Source organism: Triturus cristatus, chromosome 7 (genome assembly GCF_964204655.1).
Source record: "Triturus cristatus chromosome 7, aTriCri1.1, whole genome shotgun sequence".
NCBI lineage: Eukaryota > Metazoa > Chordata > Amphibia > Caudata > Salamandridae > Triturus > Triturus cristatus.
In genome coordinates, this window is record NC_140590.1 from 1,333,894,175 (window position 1) to 1,333,915,218 (window position 21,044).

At 43.4% G+C, this 21,044-nt stretch overlaps 1 protein-coding gene across 3 annotated transcripts in view; it reads left to right on the top strand.

Moving 5' to 3' along the window:
* Positions 1-21,044, top strand: part of LAT (linker for activation of T cells) — a 379,514-nt gene that overhangs the window by 325,244 nt on the left and 33,226 nt on the right. The gene's annotated exons all lie outside the window — the stretch shown is intronic.

Here is a 21,044-nt window from a genome sequence, read left to right on the forward strand (position 1 = left end):
TACAGTCTTAATATCACAATTTTCATAATAAGTACATATTCCAGTCAATTTGAAGGTACAAATGCCAGTGAATAATAATCAGATAACAATGTGGTTTGGCAGTATTCTAGCCACGCTTGATACCAAGATATCAGTGAATAATTTTGCTAGTTAATTTCCTGCGAATTAACCACATTGAAAACAAAAACTTGGAGACTGAAACCACAGTAAGTGGGTTTGTATCGCTTCTCAGAATCCTAAAAAAATCAAGGTAGCTCCTAACGCCCAGATTTAAACATAACTGTATAATCCATTTTTTACGGATACCGGCATAAGCTGGACAAAAGAGCACAACATGAATCATGGATTCCTGTTCAATTGAACAACCAGGGCATACATGATGTAATCCAGCCGCCCATCGATCAGTGAATGAGTATAAGGGAAGGGTTCCGTATCTGAACTGTACATATAGCTTCTTTGCTAAAGTTGGCTGGATAACATCAAGTTCAGGTACAAAGGCGTAGTATGGCTTAACATCAAGGAAAGCATCAGTCAGACTTGATGGTTTAGCCGAGCTGTAAGCTTTCATTAGAAAGTAATCTTTGAATATTGTGGCAAGAGATTTCTTGGTAATGCCTGAGATTGAATCCTCTGGATTGTCCCAGAGGTATGCAAGACCAATCTGATTAAGTGTCTGCCTGACATACTGGAGCCAGGGGATCTTATCGGCTCCTAGTTTACCCAGGATTACTTTCAGTTCGTCTCTATAGCATGCCAACTCGGTTGTACTCCAAATCCTCCTCCAATACATCAAAGGCCTTGAGGCAGCAACCTCTGAAATGGGGCGAATATTTAGATCCAACCTCAATGGCATGAGCGGCGTATTATTTTGAAGGGTTAAAAGTTTCCTAATAAAATTGTTTTCGGTACTGACCATATCATTTGTAGGAGTATGACCCCATAATTCAGCCCCATAGAGTGTCGAGGACCTGGATTGCACAATGTAAATTTCGAGGGGGGCACGTATGATTTTTAAGCTACATTTTTTATGAACTTTAAGGATGCCCCCTATGGCCTGGGTGAGTTTTAAGTTTGCTTTAAGCTTTTGAGGAGACCATCCCATTTTATCATTCAAGGTCAGACCTAGGTACTCAAAAGTAGAAACCCGATCCAAAGGGATACCTTCCATCATGGGGTGTGGATAATTGGAAGGATTTACGTTAAAGGCCATATATTTTGTTTTATCTATGTTGACCACCAGATTCCTTTTGTTGCAGAAGTTGGTAAACTGGTTCAACACCCGCTGCATGCCCATCGGCGATTTTGACAACAGCAAGGTGTCGTCTGCAAACATAAGTGCAGGGTATCTTCGAGAGGCCAATTTTGGGGCATCAATGTCTGCAGTTTCCAGAAGATCATCAATGAGCCCGCTGAGAAAAAGTGAAAACAGAGTTGGGGCAAGGACACAGCCCTGGCGCACACCCTTCTCTACTGGAAAAGGGCCGGTCAGGTGACCATGTTTCCCATAGCGAACTCTGGCATATGTCCCTTCGTGGAGAATCTTCAATTGGTAGCATAGATAAGGTGGAACCCCCATAGCTAGCAATAAATTCCAAAGCTGATTGCGGTCCACCGTGTCAAATGCAGATTTCAAATCCACGAAGGTCAAATATAGACTACCCCCCTCCAATATAGCAGCAATCAATGTTAGTAGCAGCAGTCCACTTTTTGAAGTAGATGTTTTCTGCTTGGGTTGCAGCAGGTATTCCCAGTTTGAGTACCATGCTTGTTTCATCGAGCGTTTGACTAAACGTCTGGGATAGCCTTTGTCAGTCAGTTTTATACAAAGGGTCTTAGCTTCTCTGAAAAAATCCTCTTTGAATTTGCAATTCCTTGGAATTCTGAGGAATTGTCTGTGAGGTAGTCCGTCTCTGAGTGCTCTGGGGTGTGAACTATTGTACTGGAGCAGTGTATTATGCTCCGTAGGTTTCTGAACAATGTGGTATATAGTTCTCCATCCAAACATTTTACAGTTACATCTAAATAGTCAATTTGCGTGTTATTATGATTATACGTAGATCTAAGATCAGGCTGGCTGCTGTTAAGGCAAGCACAAAAGTCATGTAATTCTTTACTGTCCCCGAACCAGATCATAAACACATCATCTATATATCTGCACCATACCCGTATTTTTTGTAGGTATGGATTGAATATGTTGAGAATGATTGTGGTCTCTATATTATAAACGAACAAAATCGCAAAGTTTGGGGCGAAAACAGCCTCCATGGATGTACCTTTGCACTGTCTGTAGTATTTATCTTGGAAAAGAAAGTAATTCCTAGTTAAAGGTACTTCTAAGTGAGACAATGAAGTCGGTGGGGACTTGGTGTGGAGCTTGACATTGGTTAAGATGATTCCTAATGACATCAATACCCTTATCCTGGGGGATATTAGTATACAGTGATTCAATTTCTATTCTGACAAGTAGTTGATTTTGAGGGTCAAAGGTTTCTGATTTAATAAGATCTATGAAGTAAGTAGTATCCTTCACATATGTAGTGGTGCACTGTGCCAGGTCCCGGATGAAATAGTCAATATATCTGCCTAGGGGTTCTAGGATTGAACTGCACCCTGACAAAATGAGTCTGCCCGGTGGTACCTCCAAGTTTTTGTGTATTTTGGGCAGCCTATATAGAACAGGGGTTCGTAGAGTTTCATTATCGAGAAATAAAAATTAATTCCTGTTGATAAAACCCTTTTATTCAGCTATTTTCGTGACATCCAGGATGAGATCTCTGATCTGTTGGAGGGAATTGAGTGTTAGGTGTTCATAGTGTGTGGTGTTACTAAGCTGGCGGTAAATCTCATTATCATAGGCTGTTTTATCCTGTATGACTATTCCTCAACCTTTGTCGCAGGGTTTTATGACTATTTCATCAAGGTCTTTCAGTTTGGCGACATTGTATGGAGTAAACTTGTATTCTTTTTGCATTTTATCCAGGTCTTTTAAAGGACTAGGTGTTCCAATGTTGGAATTTCTGGGAGCATAGAGCCACTAGGGGGGTTGAATGTGGTCTTAGGGCGCAGTCCGTTAACATCTGTCTTGGGTGTTGGTTCTTTGTTGTAGAAAAATGTGTTCAGTCTTACTTTTCTAAAAAACTGAAAGATTTCGGTTTGTATAGGGAACCAGTTAGGTTTTTCAGTTATGACGTAGGACAACCCTCTGCTCAGTAGAGCAATGCCCGTGGAGGCCAACTGGTGTTTAGACAAGTTGAAAATGGAGATTTCATCCATATTGTGTGTAGATTTAAAAACAGACAACCTGTAACTTTCTCTGATTCTTTGACGAACTCTGATAACTCAGACCCCAGAGCAGGTCCCAGCACCTCCACCCACAACCCTAAGTTTTTTAGGGAGAGGTCAGCCATTTAGAGGGGACAGAGGGAGGGGCAGAGTAAAAACCAGGTACAACTTCCCACCAGGGGAGTGTCAGACGAGACGCAAGTTCTAACAAATGGGTTCCAATATTAAATCTTGTGCCACCTACACCTACAACAAATATGGAAGAAATCCCCATTTTCAACTTGTCTAAACACCAGTTGACCTCCACGGACATTGCTCTACTGAGCAGAGGGTTGTCCTATGTCATAACTGAAAAACCTAACTGCCCCGTGAGTAATAAGCTGACAAAATGATCAGTCCTTACACCTTTGCATTTGACTACTGGAGCCACCCTTTTCTCTTTCAAAAGAGGCCGTAAGATAAAGACCATTTAGTTAGGGCTCATAAAATCACACGTAGGGATAATTCCCTCCAATCCTACATCAACCTACCTCCTCTACAGGGTCACTACAAATGTAATAATTGCTTGGCATGTGAATCTACAGTGAGTACTAAAGTGTTTGAGTATGGAGGTAAAAAACACACATAAAAATTTATTTTCTAATTGTAATTCAGAAAATGTGATTTATTGGATTCAATGTCCATGCAAACTGCTGTATATAGGACTGACGAACCAGAAGATAAAAACCAGGATATCACAACACAGGTGTCGGATTCGCTTCAGGATCACCACAGCACCACTTGTGGAACATTTTCTTCAAAAAAGGACACTCTGAACTGGACTTCTCATGGCAAGTCATTGACAGCTTACGCACTAACTGCAGGGGTGGCAGTCAGCAGCAAAATTTAAACAGATTGGAGTGTAAATGGATTTTCAACTGTCGAACTATTGAGCATGGACTAAACTCAATGGATAAATGGAACACTTTCATATAGCTACTGGCTGTTCACAATAAGATGTGAGACACAAGGCACGTTTTTTTCTCTCACATCCAATTCTGCCATAGATATATTACTGACATGTATCCAAAAGTTGTGCTCTCTGTGGCGCCGACATTATCTTTTATTTGTATGTTTATTCACCTATTATTTTTTATATAAAATATGTGTCTTTGCCTTTTTAAATTCCTTTCCAATTTTCCTATAATGCCTTACTTTACTTTTATTTTTCTGCTTTATTCCCTTAATTTATCTTTCTTTATGGTTATTCTGTAGCGGTGACGTGCTTTATTGATTTTTTGTTAAAGCGTACCAAGGGTTAACACCCTAATCCTTTTAGTCAAGCTCCACAGCTCGCAGCTCTGCACGCCTCCTCTGCATACACGGGGTTATTAGACACTCCCCTGCCCTAATCGAGCTGCTGCACGCCACGAGCACACACCGGCAATTCATTTAAATAGTACCTGGCACACTGTTATCACCCTGTTCACTCAGCGCGCCAGGTTTTTGAAGACGGAGCTACAGCCCGCTCTATCAGCACAGACAGACTCTCCTATTGTGCAGGCTTTTCCATTCCTAATCCCTACTCATTCCTGACAAAGGTACAACCACCAGAAGGAGTTCGCAAATTCTACTCTGCTGTTAACAACACTGTGTTGCATCACCACATTATTGGCTGCCAAGTCAATTATGTAGGTCCGCCGTTGGTTGTTTGTGGCTTGCACTACCCAGTTAAAGTCTCTGCGCGCACTCCCTTCCCCCTTGATTGCAGTCCTCATATCTCACTCGATCCTTACAGATCATGGTAATGGACCGGTTGGAGCCGTACTGAGAGCTCCCAGTCAAGTTTTTTCACATTGGGCACTGCTCTGACTACTCGCCCAGATTACTTCCCATATAAGTCCTTTATCCTCATTCTCCACTCTTGGACTGTATAGCTTTTCACACAGCCTTAATGAAATGTTTCTTACCTCTAGTCACCTGGGTCAGGGCTGCGCCTTGGAGGACGCCATACTTAGCGTCCAACAAGTATCGTTCTTTAGCTGATCACCGCCTGACGCCTTAATTGCATCCTCCCTTAATATCTCTTTGCGATATCACCGGCATTGGCCGGTTTCGGAGTAAGTCGCTTGTATCACTAATCACGAGCTTCCAATTTTCTCCCTGTCATTTATTGCACGTTTTCGCATGGTTTGTCACTTTTCCACAACTCATTTTAAACAATTTGTTTTTCAATACGCATCTGTACCTCGGTTGATCTATTACTATGCTATTCTGGGCACAGTTTCTTCTCTTGCCTATACTGAATTCTCTTAATTAATTGTATCTGATACAGACTATGAATACCAGACCTTGAATGTCACTATTGAGTTAATTGTCTAGCCACATGAAAAATATCTCTCTCTGGGAGCACTACATCACTTGTTTAAATATTAGATATTATTAAGTGAATCCAGGGACCATACCTTAATAAACTGTGTAATGTTTTTTTTTGTTTTAAAAAAAAATGTATTTATTGATTTTTTTGTAAAGGAAATTACTGTACGATAAAATCCATCGTTTTACAGACACAAATGCACCAGTTGACATAATGTATATAGTGCAGGCAGAAGCAATTTATAGCACAGAATACAGTCTACAGAGTCCATAATGTTACCCTTGATCTGTAGAGTAGGGGCTCAACAGTTCGGCGGAGAGATCAGCGCGTGTAGATACTGGACAACATTAACCTTAGGCTGTTGCAAGATATCACCTCACTGCCCACCAACAGCAGAGTATCGGAACCTGGATATTGCCCAATGCAGTTAGCATGAAAGTATGGGGGAAGATTGGCTAGCGACGTAGGGTACATAGTACATTCATCATACGATCAACTTTACAGCAATACAACCCAGCGGTTACACTTCGTCATTGGAGGAAGGAGAAGCTAGTGGATGTGTCAGAAGATAGCTTTTCATAGGGTCCCAAATATCTTTAGGCCGTGAAGTCAGGCGAAGCAGCTCTGCAAAATTGCTGAGCTGCTTCTGGCAGTATATTAAGTCAGTGAGACAATCCTTGAATTTCGGCGCCCTCCTTCTGCCCCATCTACACGCAATGCGACGCTTGGCCATTAACCCCTTCGGTGCTCATGACGGAACGGTTCCGTCATGAGCGTCGGTTGAGCTGTGCTCATGACGGAACCGTTCTGTCATGACCACGCCCGCGCAAGCAACGGTCAGCACCGCGGGGGAATCCGCCCCGCATGGAAGGGGTTAAGAGAGCAATAGCAAGATAGCGCCGGTTGGGTTTGTCCATTAATTCAGTGTAGCCCAGCAAGGCCTCTAAAGGTGTGTGGTCCAGGGTGACTGAGGTCATCTGTTCCAGAGCATCAAAAATCTGACCCCAATAGGCATGTATACATGGGCATCGTCAAGCCAGGTGGAGAAAGTCGGCACCTTCCGCGCCACAACTGTCACATCTGTCGGAGTCCCTCAGCTTGTATTTGTGCATTTTGGCCGGAGTATAGTATAAGCAATGTAAAAATTAGAAGTGTGTGATGCAGAGTCTGCCACTTGCTGAAATTTGTGCTGTCTATAGGCAGCAGTATAGCCATTGTTCGTCTGAGATCTTGTGGCCAAGTTTTAGTTCCCAGTATGTGCAAGCAGTGCAAGGGGTAGTTTCCTGTTGAGTGTGTACTGTGTGAAAGAGTAGAGAGACTGCATGCTTCGTAGAGGTAGCCTGCAACACCAGTGCAGAGGGGCTAATGTGGGTGTCTCCAGAGGGAATGCTGGGGTGTTGTGCCGCAGGCTTTGGCAGAGCCTGACAAAGAGAAACCCATATAGTGGAGTTGTTGGAAGCTCCCGGAACACTTGCTCCAGAGAGTGGAACGTTCCATTAAGATATAGATCTCCCAAGGTCGTGATTTCCGTCCTTTCCATGAGCTTACGAAACCCCGCCTCCTGGAGTATTTGCATCTGGGTGTGATACAGTAATGGAAGTAGCGATGAATAAAGCATTGGAGATTTTAACAGGGTCATAATGCCCCTCCAGGCGTCAATCGTACACATGACCAAAGTGGGTTCCTTGTCCCGAGGCATATCACACAGCACACCCGCCAGGGGGACCGGGTCAGGTAAACCACTGCTCCACTGCTACCTGGGTGGGTGGAACCAGTAGAAGGCGTAATGCACCTGAGCACATATGTAATATAATTCAAAGTTGGGGACTTCAAAGCCGCCTGCAGAATATGGCCTGGTAAGTATATTCCATTGCAGTCGTGACTCCTCCCCCATATTAGTCAGATCATCTCTGAACGTAGGGTCTTAAAAAAGTGCCCACCAGGGTGATATACAGGATGTTCAGGAACACATACAGCAACCGTGGAAGAACAACCATTTTAATTAACTATGTTCGCCCCGCCTTAGAAAGTGGAAGTGTGAGCCAGCGCGTTGCACAGTTTGTGATGTGGTCAAGTGCCTTGCCATAGTTGAGGCGCAGTAGCTCCTCCCGATCCCTAGTTATTCGTTTACCCAAATACCTCATGTCCGTATCACACCAGTCTAGTGGATAGTCCCGAGGAAAACGAACCGCTGCCGTGGTAATAGGAAATATTTGTGACTTCCCCCAATTTACATGAATCCCAGATAACTTCCCAAAAACAATGAATTCACGCAGCAGCAGGTTAAGGTTTTGTTGCGGGTCACGAACATAAAGGGTAATGTCATCCGCGTAGAGTGATATAAGTACCTGACGCAGATTACAGCGCAGTGCTTTGTCCTGATGGTGCTGCCGCAGCTTAGCTGCTAAGGGCTCAACCGCTAGGGCGAAAATCAGGGGGGAGAGTGGGCACCCCTGCCTAGTGCCCCTAGTGATGGGGGAAAGCCGGGGACAGCTGCCCATTAATCAGAACTCTAGCCTTTGGGAGTAGATATAATAAGCCTATCCAGGAGAGAAACACCGGGGGGAAGCCCATCCTGCGTAGCACGCCCAATAAATAGTTCCATTCGACGGAATCAAACGCTTTGGTGGCATCTAAAAAGACCGCCACCAGCGCGAGGTTGGGATCTACATTATGTAATATGGAAAAAAAGGTTTGCAGGTTGTGAGTGGTTGCACGCCCAGAGATAAACCCAACTTGGTCGGGAAGGACAAGTTTCTCCATCAATAAGTTCAAACGATTCGCAAGGACCTTAGTGAGAATTTTAACATCGTTGTTAATGAGAGACAACTGTCTTTAGGAATCACATTGAGAAGCTGGCTTTCCGGGTTTTAGTAGTGAAGAAATGAGCGCCTCTCTCATGGAGGGCGGGAGTGACCCGGACTCGAGGGCATCCTTATACACCTCTTTAAGGATGGGGACTAACTGGTCGATGTATGCCTTATAGAAGTCGATGGGGAGCCCGGCAAGGTCAGGGGCCTTGCTGGACTGCATATGCATAATGGCTTCCCTTATCTCGTCAAGTTCAAAGGGGGCACATAAAAATTCTCTCTGCGAGTCTCCCAACCATCCCAAGGCCACATCTTCCAGATAATCATCTAGGTCGAGTGAGTCTCGCCTGCTAGAGGTATACAGCCATGAATAGTGGGTTGTGAAGGCATCCAGAATGTCTGTGGTATTTCTATGTCGCACTTCCTCAGGACTAAAGGTTTCTAAGACATAGTTAGAGAAGAGCGGTTACCTTATACCTTAAGGCCCTGCCGGTGCGGTCCCCCTCTCCGTATTTACGGGCCACTCAGTATTTGCCTCTAAATTTAGTCATGCGGTCATCAGTGGGCGTGTAATCCGAAAGCTTCTGACGAAACTCGCATTGGGCCTTCCTGTCTGGATCTATAGAGATCAAAGTCTCCAGTCGCTTGAGCTCTACCTCTAGCTTCTTTAGTGTTCTCTGGATATCACACAGGATACCAGAACATTTTGAAATGCAACATCCACAGATTGTGGCCTTAAAGGCCTCCCAGACCACTTCCACGCTGTCCACAGACCCTCTTATTTCGTTTGAAAAAATCTGTAATTTTCTCCCCTAATTCGGTATGGAATGCTGTGTCGAATAGCGTGAGGGGTGACTGACAACCTCCAGGCAGAACGTGGAGTGCCGAATCCCGGGGGGGTGAGCATCAATCTTACCGGGGAGTGATCGGAGTATGTTTTCGCTAGGTGAGTTACCTCGACTATCGACAGGCACAGAGCTCGCAATACTAGACAATAATCAAGGCAGGCTCAAGATGCATGCAAGGCCGTGTAGTGTGTGCCTTCGGTGAATTGCGGGTAAACATGGTGCCGAGTAAACCGTTATCAGTCACTATGTCCCGCAGCACCCTGTGGGATCTGTTGTAATGATGAGGCGAGGGATTAGATCTGTCCATGGTGGGATTGAGAGTGGTGTTGAAGTCTCCCCCCCAGATAATATGAGTGTTGCCAATTTCCATAATTTTTCCCCATAACGTGGCGAAAAACTCAGGGTTGTCAATATTGGGGCCACAACAGCACACTAAGGTGATGGTCTCTGCACCTAAACTGCCCCCGGTGATACAGTGTCACCCCTGTTGATCACTTTCGGAGCCAATTAGGACAAATGAAGTTCGCTTTTTAACAAGTATGGCTGTCCCCCTAGAGTAGGAGGGGTAGGAGGACAATATTCTATGTTCTGCCCATCTCTGCACAAAGGTGCTGTTGTGCCTAGGGTTGAGATGGGTCTCCTGAAGCAGTGCAATGTGGACATGATGGCGATCTAAATCCGCTAAAATCCGCTGACGTTTGCATGGATCCCCTAATCCTCTAACATTCCATGTAAAAAATGTGTAAGTGTCGGTTAGGCCCTGGGTTTGTCATGGAGCCAGAGGGTGTTGGATGTAGTGCGTCGTGATCTTGCTTCGAAATCGAAACGTATATGGTAGCGGTGGTGCAGCTGCCTGTCATAGTGTAAGTCTTGTGCAGTGTCAAACCCTGTGAACAATCCCATTCCCCTCACCACCCACTGTAGCATCCCAATCATGCCAGAAGAAACATTCCCTCCCCCCACCAATATCCCCAACAAAACTAAAACAGACTGCATTCTTGGCTGCAGCAAAATAGGGGGAGCGCCCTCAGGGGGAATTCCTAGGGGCATGCACGGTTACTTCCTGCCTTCAGAGTTGCAAGGTGTAGGGGTGGATAGACTGGTTGAGGGTGGGGGTGCTCAGTGTTAAATGCCACATAGTCTCAGAATGTCACTTATGTGTGACATGGGTTTCAGGGGTCCCAGTCCGCTGAGGCTGCTCAGCTGCTATCAAACGCTGCAGCAGTGAGAAAGAGTCTCTTCATCTCCGGGGTGCATGCGGGTCCTATTGTTCTTCAGCCCCAGAGGGCTGTCTCGGCAGTGATGCCTGCGAAGAGCGGGAATTGTGATGGTGTTTAATGCGTTTCATATAGTCTTCCACTTGCTGCGTATTATTGAAGAACTGCTGTTTGCCCTGGTGTGTAACCCGCAGGCGGGCCGGGTACATGACGGCATAATCGATTCGCGCCTGGCGGAGTTTTGTTTGACAGGGAGGAACTTACATCGCTCTTCTTGCACAGCCACCGAAAAGTCAGGGTAAATGGTGAACGTGTTCCCCTCAAAGGTGAGTTGCCTCTTGTTCCGCACTGTCCTGAGAGCCACATCCTGATCTCGGTAATTCAGCAGCCATGGGTTGATACGGCATGGCGTGCTGGCCGGTGGCGATCTGGGTCCGAGGGAGCGATGCGCCCTTTCCACTATAAATTGAGGAGAGAAGGAGTCAGCCCCGATTGTTTCATGCAGCAGTCGTTCAATATACTCCTCCATACGGCCGGTGTTGGTACTCTCCGGAATACCCAAAACCCGGATGTTGTTTCTCCTGCTGGGAGCTTCAATGTCCTCATTTTTGGCGGCAATGATTTTAAGAAACCTTTCCATTTGCGTCACTTGTGTCTGAATGTGTGACGTAGTATCCTCAGCTTCTGAGATGCGACGTTCAGTTTCTTTGATGCGCATGTCATGACCATCAAGCTTATGAACTATGGCCTCCATTCGATTATTCATTGCGTCCATCTTGTCTGCAATCGAGGTCAGGCTTTGTCTCATTTCAAGGAGCAACAATTTCATGTTGTCATCCTGCAAGGGTGTTGACCCCTGCACAAGCTCTTCATTGTTATCTTCATGAGAGTCTTGCTGCGCACGGTTGCCCTTTTTAGCTTCGAACGTCAGCCGGGTCTGTTTGGCATCTGTCTTCCCCATGGTTATGCCTCTGTACCTGCGAAGTGACGAGTCTCCTCGCAGGGGGGTTTAGGCAGTGTAGATGACTAGCGAAGTGGGCTAGGCGACCCAGGTGAGTGAAAGCGATTAGTCCTGAGGGCTCAGCAGCTGGTACGACTTCCCTCAATGATGTGCAGTGAGGATAGCAACACTGTAAGGGCATATCTGATATTATTTATTCCTGCAGAATGTGAGGTCTGCGTATGTGCGCACCACCATGTGTTAGTCCAGACGGGGGCTACAGCATGCCTCGTGGTTCCGTGCCGTCAGCTTCCACCTAGAGGGGGACTCGCAGATCAGGAAAGTCCAAATAGACTGTTCTAGCAATCAGATAGGCAGCAAGGAGGGAGTGGAGACTGGAAGGATGGGTGGCAGTGGCCAACACGTATGCTACGTCACTGATCGAGGTATGGCCAATCCAAAACACTATGACATTCACCAAAGGAGGGATGTACAAGAGATAGTCACTTAGAACTGCGCCACTGGCAAGGGACAGCCAATCGAGGGAGCAAAGGGATCAGGCCCATACATCCATTTCAAGTGAGGACACGTATATTTGCAGGCCTCGCCATGACAAGCAATGCCGTGAGCAGGTGATGACAATAGGTACACCCGGCCTCTGTTGAATGCAGACTGAGCGCAGGGCGGTAAGGAGAAGGGCTGGGGGCCACTGGTCACCAGTAGAGTGCATCCGCACTTCAGGCGCTGTGCGCGAGAGTGTGCCGGCAGGTTGATGACGGCCTGTCAATCCAGCCGCAGCGCCGTCAAAGTCCAGCATGGGCCCCCACAACAGTTCCGCATATCCAATCCGACGGAGTGTACAGGTAATGGCGGTCCAAAGCGCCGCCGGGCAGCCGAGCGATATGTTGCGGGGGCCGCGCCTTAGCACCCAATGTCAGCCAGCCCCGCACAGTCAGGAGTCAGGCCGTAGCGATGATGCAGCGGAGAGTGGGAAGCTGCCACCAATGGTCAAAAAGTCTGCACGGCAGCGTGCAGGGTCCCAGTTGGCACACACTCACCTCCCAGCTTCACTACGCCGCAATCTGCAGTCATGGCAGGGATGAGGCCTGGCTGAACGTGGGTGCTGCGGTGGTTCCGTAGCACGCCCTGCCCAGTTTGGGTTCCAGACTCACCGAGTCACTCCAGCGGCACTTCAAAGAGGGAGCTGCAATGGCATGTGGCGTTGTGCTGGAGACTTCCAAATTACACCGTATGAGCAGCAGGCTGTACCCTCCTCGCCGGCATCACAGGCCGCAGGAAGGGACCTCCTGGTAAGGATAAATTACAGGATAGATGAACCGAGCTGCAGGAACCTCACACTTGTGCGGCCATTGTGCTCGTGCGCCACCTAGTGCCCGCCAACTGTGTAATGTTTTTTATAGATTCCTCTTGCTCGCATACGCTCTGTCTTGAAGTTGATCACAAGTCATTGAGATCGAAACGCCATTGACCCCCTACAACAGGAAGTCCTTGCATTTTTTATAAATTGTTCACTAGGAGTTCCCTTGTGTGTTGTCAATGAAATGTATATATTTTAAAGTCACCCTCACTTACCACATCACGCTTGCTGTCACTTTCTTATGTGAACACCTGTATTATTTTTGCATATTGTTGAAAATAAATAACATGTGTTATTTGATTGGAACGTGTCCCTGGTAACATAATTCCTTGCTCCTTCTGGCATTAAATGCCTGTTCTGATTTAGACATATTGCTTTGATTCTTGCGCAACTCTTGCGTCTATCTTGGACCACATTGGCCACCTAGTAACCATTGTCCTCTTAAACAGCACCTTCAGAGGCAGCACCCGTGGACAAGCATGGCGTCATTTGAAAGCATTGCGAACACCACTGAAAATAGTGCTGAAGTTAAAGCTTATACGTCAGAGCAAGAAACAGAAATGTATGCTCTAATCCAAGCTACCAAGACTTTCGACACCCGAGAAGAGTCAATTGCACAACAACTGAAGCACTTCGAATTCATCTCAAGAAGAGACCTGAATCAATGGCTTCACGCCTCAAAATGAATTCAGTATCACAAACATAGAAGAATTCCCCAGGGATTAAGACTAGTGATAAAACCGATGCTTTTCCGGTTTCAATTTACCAAACAATTTATGGAGAAATAATACCCGGTGTTTAATAAATGGTCTTTGGGTTTAATACTACTTACTGTGGAGAAACTGTCTAAAACCATCAGGGAACTTGAAGAAGAGATTCATAACACACAACAAGAACTGTCACATCGCATGGAACCAGATGTGTGGAAAAACAGCTTAGAACAAATCAACCCAAAATTGGAATTATATGGAAACGAGTTACGAGAACAGAAACTGAGGGAGATACGATAGATTATAAGCTTAATGAAGTCTATACATGGGCAGAGATGTACGCACAAAGGAAACCATCAAGAAATCCCCATGCTTTATCGGAAGAAAGTATTGTTTCAAATTGCGTAATTGCTCCCTCTAGAACCTCTTTAAACAAGGATGCTGTTCAAAGGGAATCTTCGCCAGTGGAACATACAGAACTTGAGATTCATTCCATGAGTCAAGCGGAGTGTTTTTTATCCAAAGGTCAACTTTCAGTAGAACCACCAGACTTAATGTCAATAAAAACCCTCAGGAATCACACTAAAACCCGCAGAGGAAAGAGAAAAGGTAAAAGAGAAAGGAAGGAAAAGCATACTGTGTCAGAAACCTTAGTAATCACCTCATCTCAGTTGATAACCCCTAGGAAATTTCAAATTCTGAATAGAGGTACATCATTTGTAGCCACATATCATACCAACCTTCAAGAATCTGAATTGCATTATTCAGATTCATGAGATCGCTCAGACTATGAAATTTTTTTGATAATGTGGTCATGGACCAAAGAATGGAAGAAGAAAAGGAATATCTTGAATTTAAAAGCAAAAGAACATTCATGCCAACTGTGTTGCACAAAATGATGGCTACTTTTGAAACATTAGTAAAAAAAGATCTAAATGTTATTGATTTCAAAAGACAAAAGAATTTCAATCTGACCAAATCTGAAAAACATATTTTAAAACACAGTATCTGACAATGATGATTTGGTATTTCAAAAAACCGACAAAGGAGGCGCACTAGTCGTCATGGACAGCACTTACTACATAAGAAAGTTATTAGAACATTTGTCTTATGAAACTACATATTTAAAATTGCATCATGACCCCAAATTAGAGATCAAGCAAGTTCATTAGAAAATCTTGGATAAAGCCATAGAAATGAATTGGATCATCCCCAAGACTAGGACTTACCTTATTAAGCAATTTCCAAAGAGACCACCCCTATTTACGTTTCCTAAAATACACAAGCATCCTGTGGAGACACCCTTCAGACCCAGTGTCTCCGGGTGTGGGTTCATATTTGAACTGTTAGGCAAGTACATCAATCATTTTTTGCGACCCATCGTGTGTGCTTGGAAATCATATGTACGAGACACAACCGATTATTTTATCACGCTTACAAGACCAGAACGTTGAGAAAACTGATAAATGGCCTCAATCCCTCACAAAGAAGGAATAAATGCAGTCAAATGGGTTCTATTGAATCAGCCAACCTTAAAAACACATAAGGTGTTGATGATGATAAATACAATGTTTATTTAGACCTTGGTCTTTAAACAGTAATAACCAGTTAAAATTGACAGTTAAAAGTGACAGTTCAACAATACAGATGTATACCTTCTCAGCGTTAAGACTTAGTACATTTTCGGAGTGGAGTGCAATAGTAACTTATCTATACAAATCAGCTGGAGCATTTATAAAAATTATACATAATTTAAAACTCAATTTAAAATATTATGCAATTCATCCATTTTTAAAAAGATTAATATTAGCCTTATTTAGATTTTAAAACAGTTTAAAATTTCTGGAATTTACATCTACATCTCTTTTAGATAACTTTTAATTACATTCATATAGTTCCCTAATGCAATCGCGATCTCGAGGTTAGGCATTTCTGTGATTAGCTCCACCGCCTGTGTCCGTAACTTTGTGCCATATTTTAGAAACAATGGGCGGAGACATAATTTACGCTGCTCTAGTAATGTTGCACAATCTAACAAAATATGTAATATATCACCTTTTGTTCCCAAAGTACATTTACAATAACCTTCATGGCCTAACATTTTTATTTTTAATTCTTCATTTATCAACCAGGGATTTATACCAATTCTCAGTCTTAGGATTTCCTGTCTGTACCAAAGGTTTGGTAGAATATCCAGGTAAGGGAACCAATTTTTATTTAACCATGAATCTCTCATAAATTGCACAGATTTTTTCTTTGCCAGATATTCCATATCTGCACATCGAGAGACTTCCTGTCCATACTTACTAAGATCACTTTTAATGAATTCTACATACAGGGATTCTTGACAGATTTTCACTTTTAAGTTCTTACAGGCCAATCGTATTTTCTTCCTGTTCTCTTTAGCCCATTTTAGATTACTATTTTGAATTTCTTTTCTACACCATTGGGATACTTTCTGGCCTATCTCTATATCCAGGCGTTTCCAGAATCTAATTAAAGCCATTTGTGCCTGTACCCTCCAAGCAGTTGTACCTAACTCGGTTCTTATTGCTTGGATCATTGCCGAATGTGGTAATGACAATAATGTTTTTAGGCATTTCCCTTCCTCTAAATCCCAATCACATTTACCACTCAGATGGAGAACTTCCGCTCCATAGAGTACTTGTGGGGGTATCATTGCGCTGAAGGCCTTTAGCAGCGGTCTGTGCGACATGTTTCCATAATCTCGGTTAAATTTTTTCAAGCCACAGATCGATGTAAAGGCCTTCGCCTTCTGGGCCTCTATATGAGTGTGCCACTTTAGAGACCTGTCAAACCACATCAGGTGTTCCTTTTGGAACTGTTGCAATTTTGCCTGCAGCACAGTTATTTTCATTGGAAAGACTGTTTTTTTCTCCAAATCAGTGGGACTTCCATGTGCTTTGGGGGGCACCCACATATGCAAGCATTTTTATGGCATTATTATTTTAACAGGAACATATATTTGAAAACACAGCATTGAGTCAACATTTGGTTATGTATTGTCGCTACATTGATGATATATTTTTGATATGATCCCACACAGAAAACTCGCTGAGACATAACATCGCAATCTTGAACACAAGAAACAATCAGATTAAATTTACTGACACGGTCAGTGATACTCAAGTACCTTTTCTTTATGTCTTGGTTGAAAGAAAGAGCACTGGGCTAGATACGAGCGTATACATTAAACCCACTGACAGAAATAATGCTCTACTTTTCCATAGTTTCCTTCCCCACATCTTGTTCAGAATTTACCATATTCCCAAATGATGCAAGTGAAGAGGATTTCGTCGCAGAAGGAAAAATGTGACATGGAGATCGCAAGGGTCCAACAAAGATTCTTACAAACAGGGTATGCATCTACCATTATGGAAAGAGCAGAAGCACGAGTTGAACGCCAGGATGTGTTAATCAAAAAAGAAAAAACAGACACCAACCATATGGTGTTTGTATTGTAATTTTCAAATAGATCCAGAAGCATCAAAAAAGTGATTGCCAAATGGTGGGAATTGTTACAAACGGAACCTGATTTCAGAGATGCATTTGCGAATAAACATTTATTCGCTTACACTAGAAGCAAGAATGTGAAGGAGTTGCTGTCTGCAAAATCTGAGAAACTCACTGGAAACTATCAAGGCATGGTAAAATGTATGAATTGTATTCATTGCAATAATGTAATTCAGCACCATTCCATCACACACCTCAGGACGGGGGAAAGCATCACCCTGAAACGTCGGATTGTAACACCACTAGCGTAATCTGCTGCATTAAATGTCCGCGTGGACTACTCTACATTGGAAAGACCGAAAGGAAAGTAAAAATAAGGATTGGAGAACACAAAAGTAAGATTCCTACTCAGAACACCAACTCTCACTTGGTGGTGCACAGGTTGGATTAGCGTCATAACATTGCGCAGTTGTGATTTTTGATTTTGGAAACCATAAAATCAAAGGAGGGTTCAGACTTGAGTCAACTACTATCTCAAATGGAAGTTCAATACATCAAAAAATATCATACCATGATGCCGCTGGGATTGAACGACAAATTAGTTCTGAGTTGCTTGTTATAAATAGAAGAACATTACTGAGGCTCTGCGCGTAAAGACACTAGGAATGAGGATTTAGCGCAGATTACCATCAATCCACATTGCTCTCTGAACACAAAGGCAGTTGTCATACATTAACAGGCATACTTAATGTTTTGAGCTTGTCATAGGTTTGATCTGTAGAATTTACTTTGGTGTGTATACATTTTGCATTAATCATTTTAATTTTTATTTGTTTGATGAGCTTGAAAATCTATATTATTTTGAAAAACGTAACAGCTCTAGGTTTCCTCTGGTTAACATTAATGATGTACACCCTACATGTTGCATGGGATATAATCCCAAAGAATTGTGTACTATTCATTGAATTGAGATTGTTTTAATACTTCGCTGAGAACCTGTATGTGAGTGCATACATTACTGTTTATATTACTACAATTATTCTCCTTGTTTAATGATGACCCATACAAGAACTTTGCTTAAAATCAAATGGGAGTTATTTTATATCACACAGTATCGGTTTGAAGAATGCGCACTTTTTATGTTAACTGTTGGATTTTTTAGTGTTGCAGCTTTAGGCACTTAGGAAATATTATTCATGGTAAATTTGGTAATTGGCGACTATTAGAGCATAGCTATGTTACGGTATTTTTGTTTTCTATATGGTGGTTTTATAAACCTTCTTGTTGACTCACGCCGCCAAGATATGTTACTTTAGATTGGTGAGCACTGATCAGGCTGACTTGTTTGTGATCTGGTTGTGAATAAATTATGATTGCAGTGTTGGGTTGCTAGGTGAAATACGTTGTTATTTCTATGATTAGGTGCGGGTCCATGCACCATGTTAAGATGGCACCTTATGTCTAGCAATAAAGCAGGCATACTCAGTGGGCGAAGTCAGCCTGCAACCTTTTACCTTTGTGCCGCGGGAAAACAGTGATTACTGGCAGAGGAGTTGCGGAGGAGTACAGACTATTAGAGCCAGGAGAGCATACTGTTGGGAGATTAAGCCAGTGATGGTATTTCAGCATGAATAGTTGTGCGCGGCTGTTAGCAGAAATACAAATGTCCATAAAGTTGTCAATCTATTATGCAGGTGCCGCTTCGGCGAGTTTATTTAATGATTAAAGGTACCATGGTGTGGGGCTAAATACACTCATATTGCATTTGTCACTTTATTGTAAATCGAGGCATGAAAGTATGGGTCAATTTGATTTTTTAGGATTATTTAAAAACAAATTTCAGTCTTTTGAGAAGTTATACTTACTTCTTTGGACCCGTGTTAGTAAGTACCTTTTGGTTGAGACCCTCTCTTGGGTAAGCATTATTAGAGGTGGAGAACGTCTTGGAAGCCGGGTCACATAGTGAAAACACAGGTGATTAAGTGCAGGACAGATACATTTTTCATAGTTCATTTTGAATTGGGAACACATTTAGAGGTGAAGAATATGTTGGAGGCTGAGTCACGAAGTAAAACACGGCTGCTTTAGTTTTTGATTATGTTGCATGATAGTTACATCACTTATAGTTTGTTATCTGCAATGGTGGACTTTATTCTTTGAAGCTTGTTAACCATGTGATGACTGTACTGTCATGGCCCAAGGTTTTGGGAGCTCTACTAAAAATGAGTTGTGGTCATTTTTTCTCCATTTGTGGTACAACGAACACTTATTCTGTTAATTCACCCTACGAGTGTAGGAAATATTTGGTAACTTGTGACTAGTCATAGATTTAATTTGTTATTTCGTTCATTTATGTTTTTTAGTGGTTCCTGAGGAAGGGACTGTCTGTCCTGAAATGCATAGGGCATCACACAAATAAATTGGAGCCACGCAAAAGAAGAATCTATTTGTGTACTATATGTATTTGCGTTTGGGTTTTGTAATTCACGTGATTGTTTTATGTAATTTAATTATTACAGAAGTCTTGTAATGATGTAACATGCATCGTGAGGATAATAAAAAACATGGAACAAATGACTGAGTAGGTGGTTATTATCAATGTTTAAATTTGTGTGTAAAAAGTGAAAAATTGGTTTACTTACACTGCAGTGCAAACATTTATTCAGGCACATGTTTACCAGAACACATCCACAGTTTATTCATTATGTGGGACTGGCAGCCCCCAAATACGGTGTAGCACGCAAAACATGGTTCAGTTACTCGAGCTGTATTTACATATTGAGAACTAAAAGAAGAAATAAGAGTGCGCCGCTGGAACAATATTTTGTTTTCGTTCGATTAAATAACTGCCGCACCTTCAAAGGCAGCACCCGTGGACAAGTAAGGCTGAGTACGTGGTTATTATCAATGTTAAAATTTGTGTGTAAAAAGTGAAACATTGGTTTACTTACACTGCGGTGCACACAGTTATTCAGGCACATGTTTATCTGAACACATCCACAGTTAATACAGGTGAACATACCCGGCGGGGGTGTCTGGAATCAGGCTGGACACCAGTCCCACAGTCTGTGTTGTCTAAACGCTCAGATCCTATATAGGTTTAAAGAAATTACATCATAGAATGGGGGTGTACAATATCTCGGGATTGAAGAGTAGATTTTTGTTAGCTGGAACCTCAGGTACCACATGGTGTACCTTGTGCTTGCGTTTAGTCGCAGGTTGTGAGTCTCACAGGACAGCTTCTGATTCTGAGGAGGATGTCGGAGATTTCATCTGTCACCGGGGGAGATGAGATCATGGACAGCCCTGAAGTGCTTTGTGGGATGGTAAACCCATACTCGTGATCCTGAAGGATCGAAGTGGCCATCTGCGACAAAATATCCTCTAGGGAATAGCTCTTAGAAGTACCCCACACAAGTCATGCCTTGAGAATAGTAGTCCCCAGAGGGTCCTACTAACTCACAGTGCCCATAGCATGTTAAGAGCTGTGTAAATACAAAATAAAGCCTTAATCAGGGCATGATTCATGGAATTCTTCACATGGGTGTCCAGTGCTTCCACCAACCACTTTTCCATGTGCCGCTCATAGGCTACTTCTGCATTTTCCATATAATCTTCCCCCTCATATGTGCGGTACACCATTATAAAGGACCAAAGGGGTTGGAAGAGGTTCCAGAGGGAGAATAGTTCCAGCCAAAATGCGTGTGAAAAGTCTATGAGAGACACTCAAAGGTCAAGAAAGTTTCTCGGCCTGTTCGGAAAAATCAGGTAGTTTTTAGGTCTCGGGACCATCCGGTCTGCCGAAGGCAGAACCGGAAGTCGAGAGATTTAATGACTTGGAGAAGAGGGGCTTGAACCGCCCCTCTTCTCCCCTGTTCTCCATTGGCTGGCCTCTTGAATGCTGGCCAGCCACTGGAGAAGAGGTCAGTCATTCAGATTAGGCCCCGTCCTTTTAGGATCGGGGGGGCGTGTTTTTTGCAAGAAGTCTCAAGGAGGAGATAACAGCAAAACACGCACCCGAATCCGAAA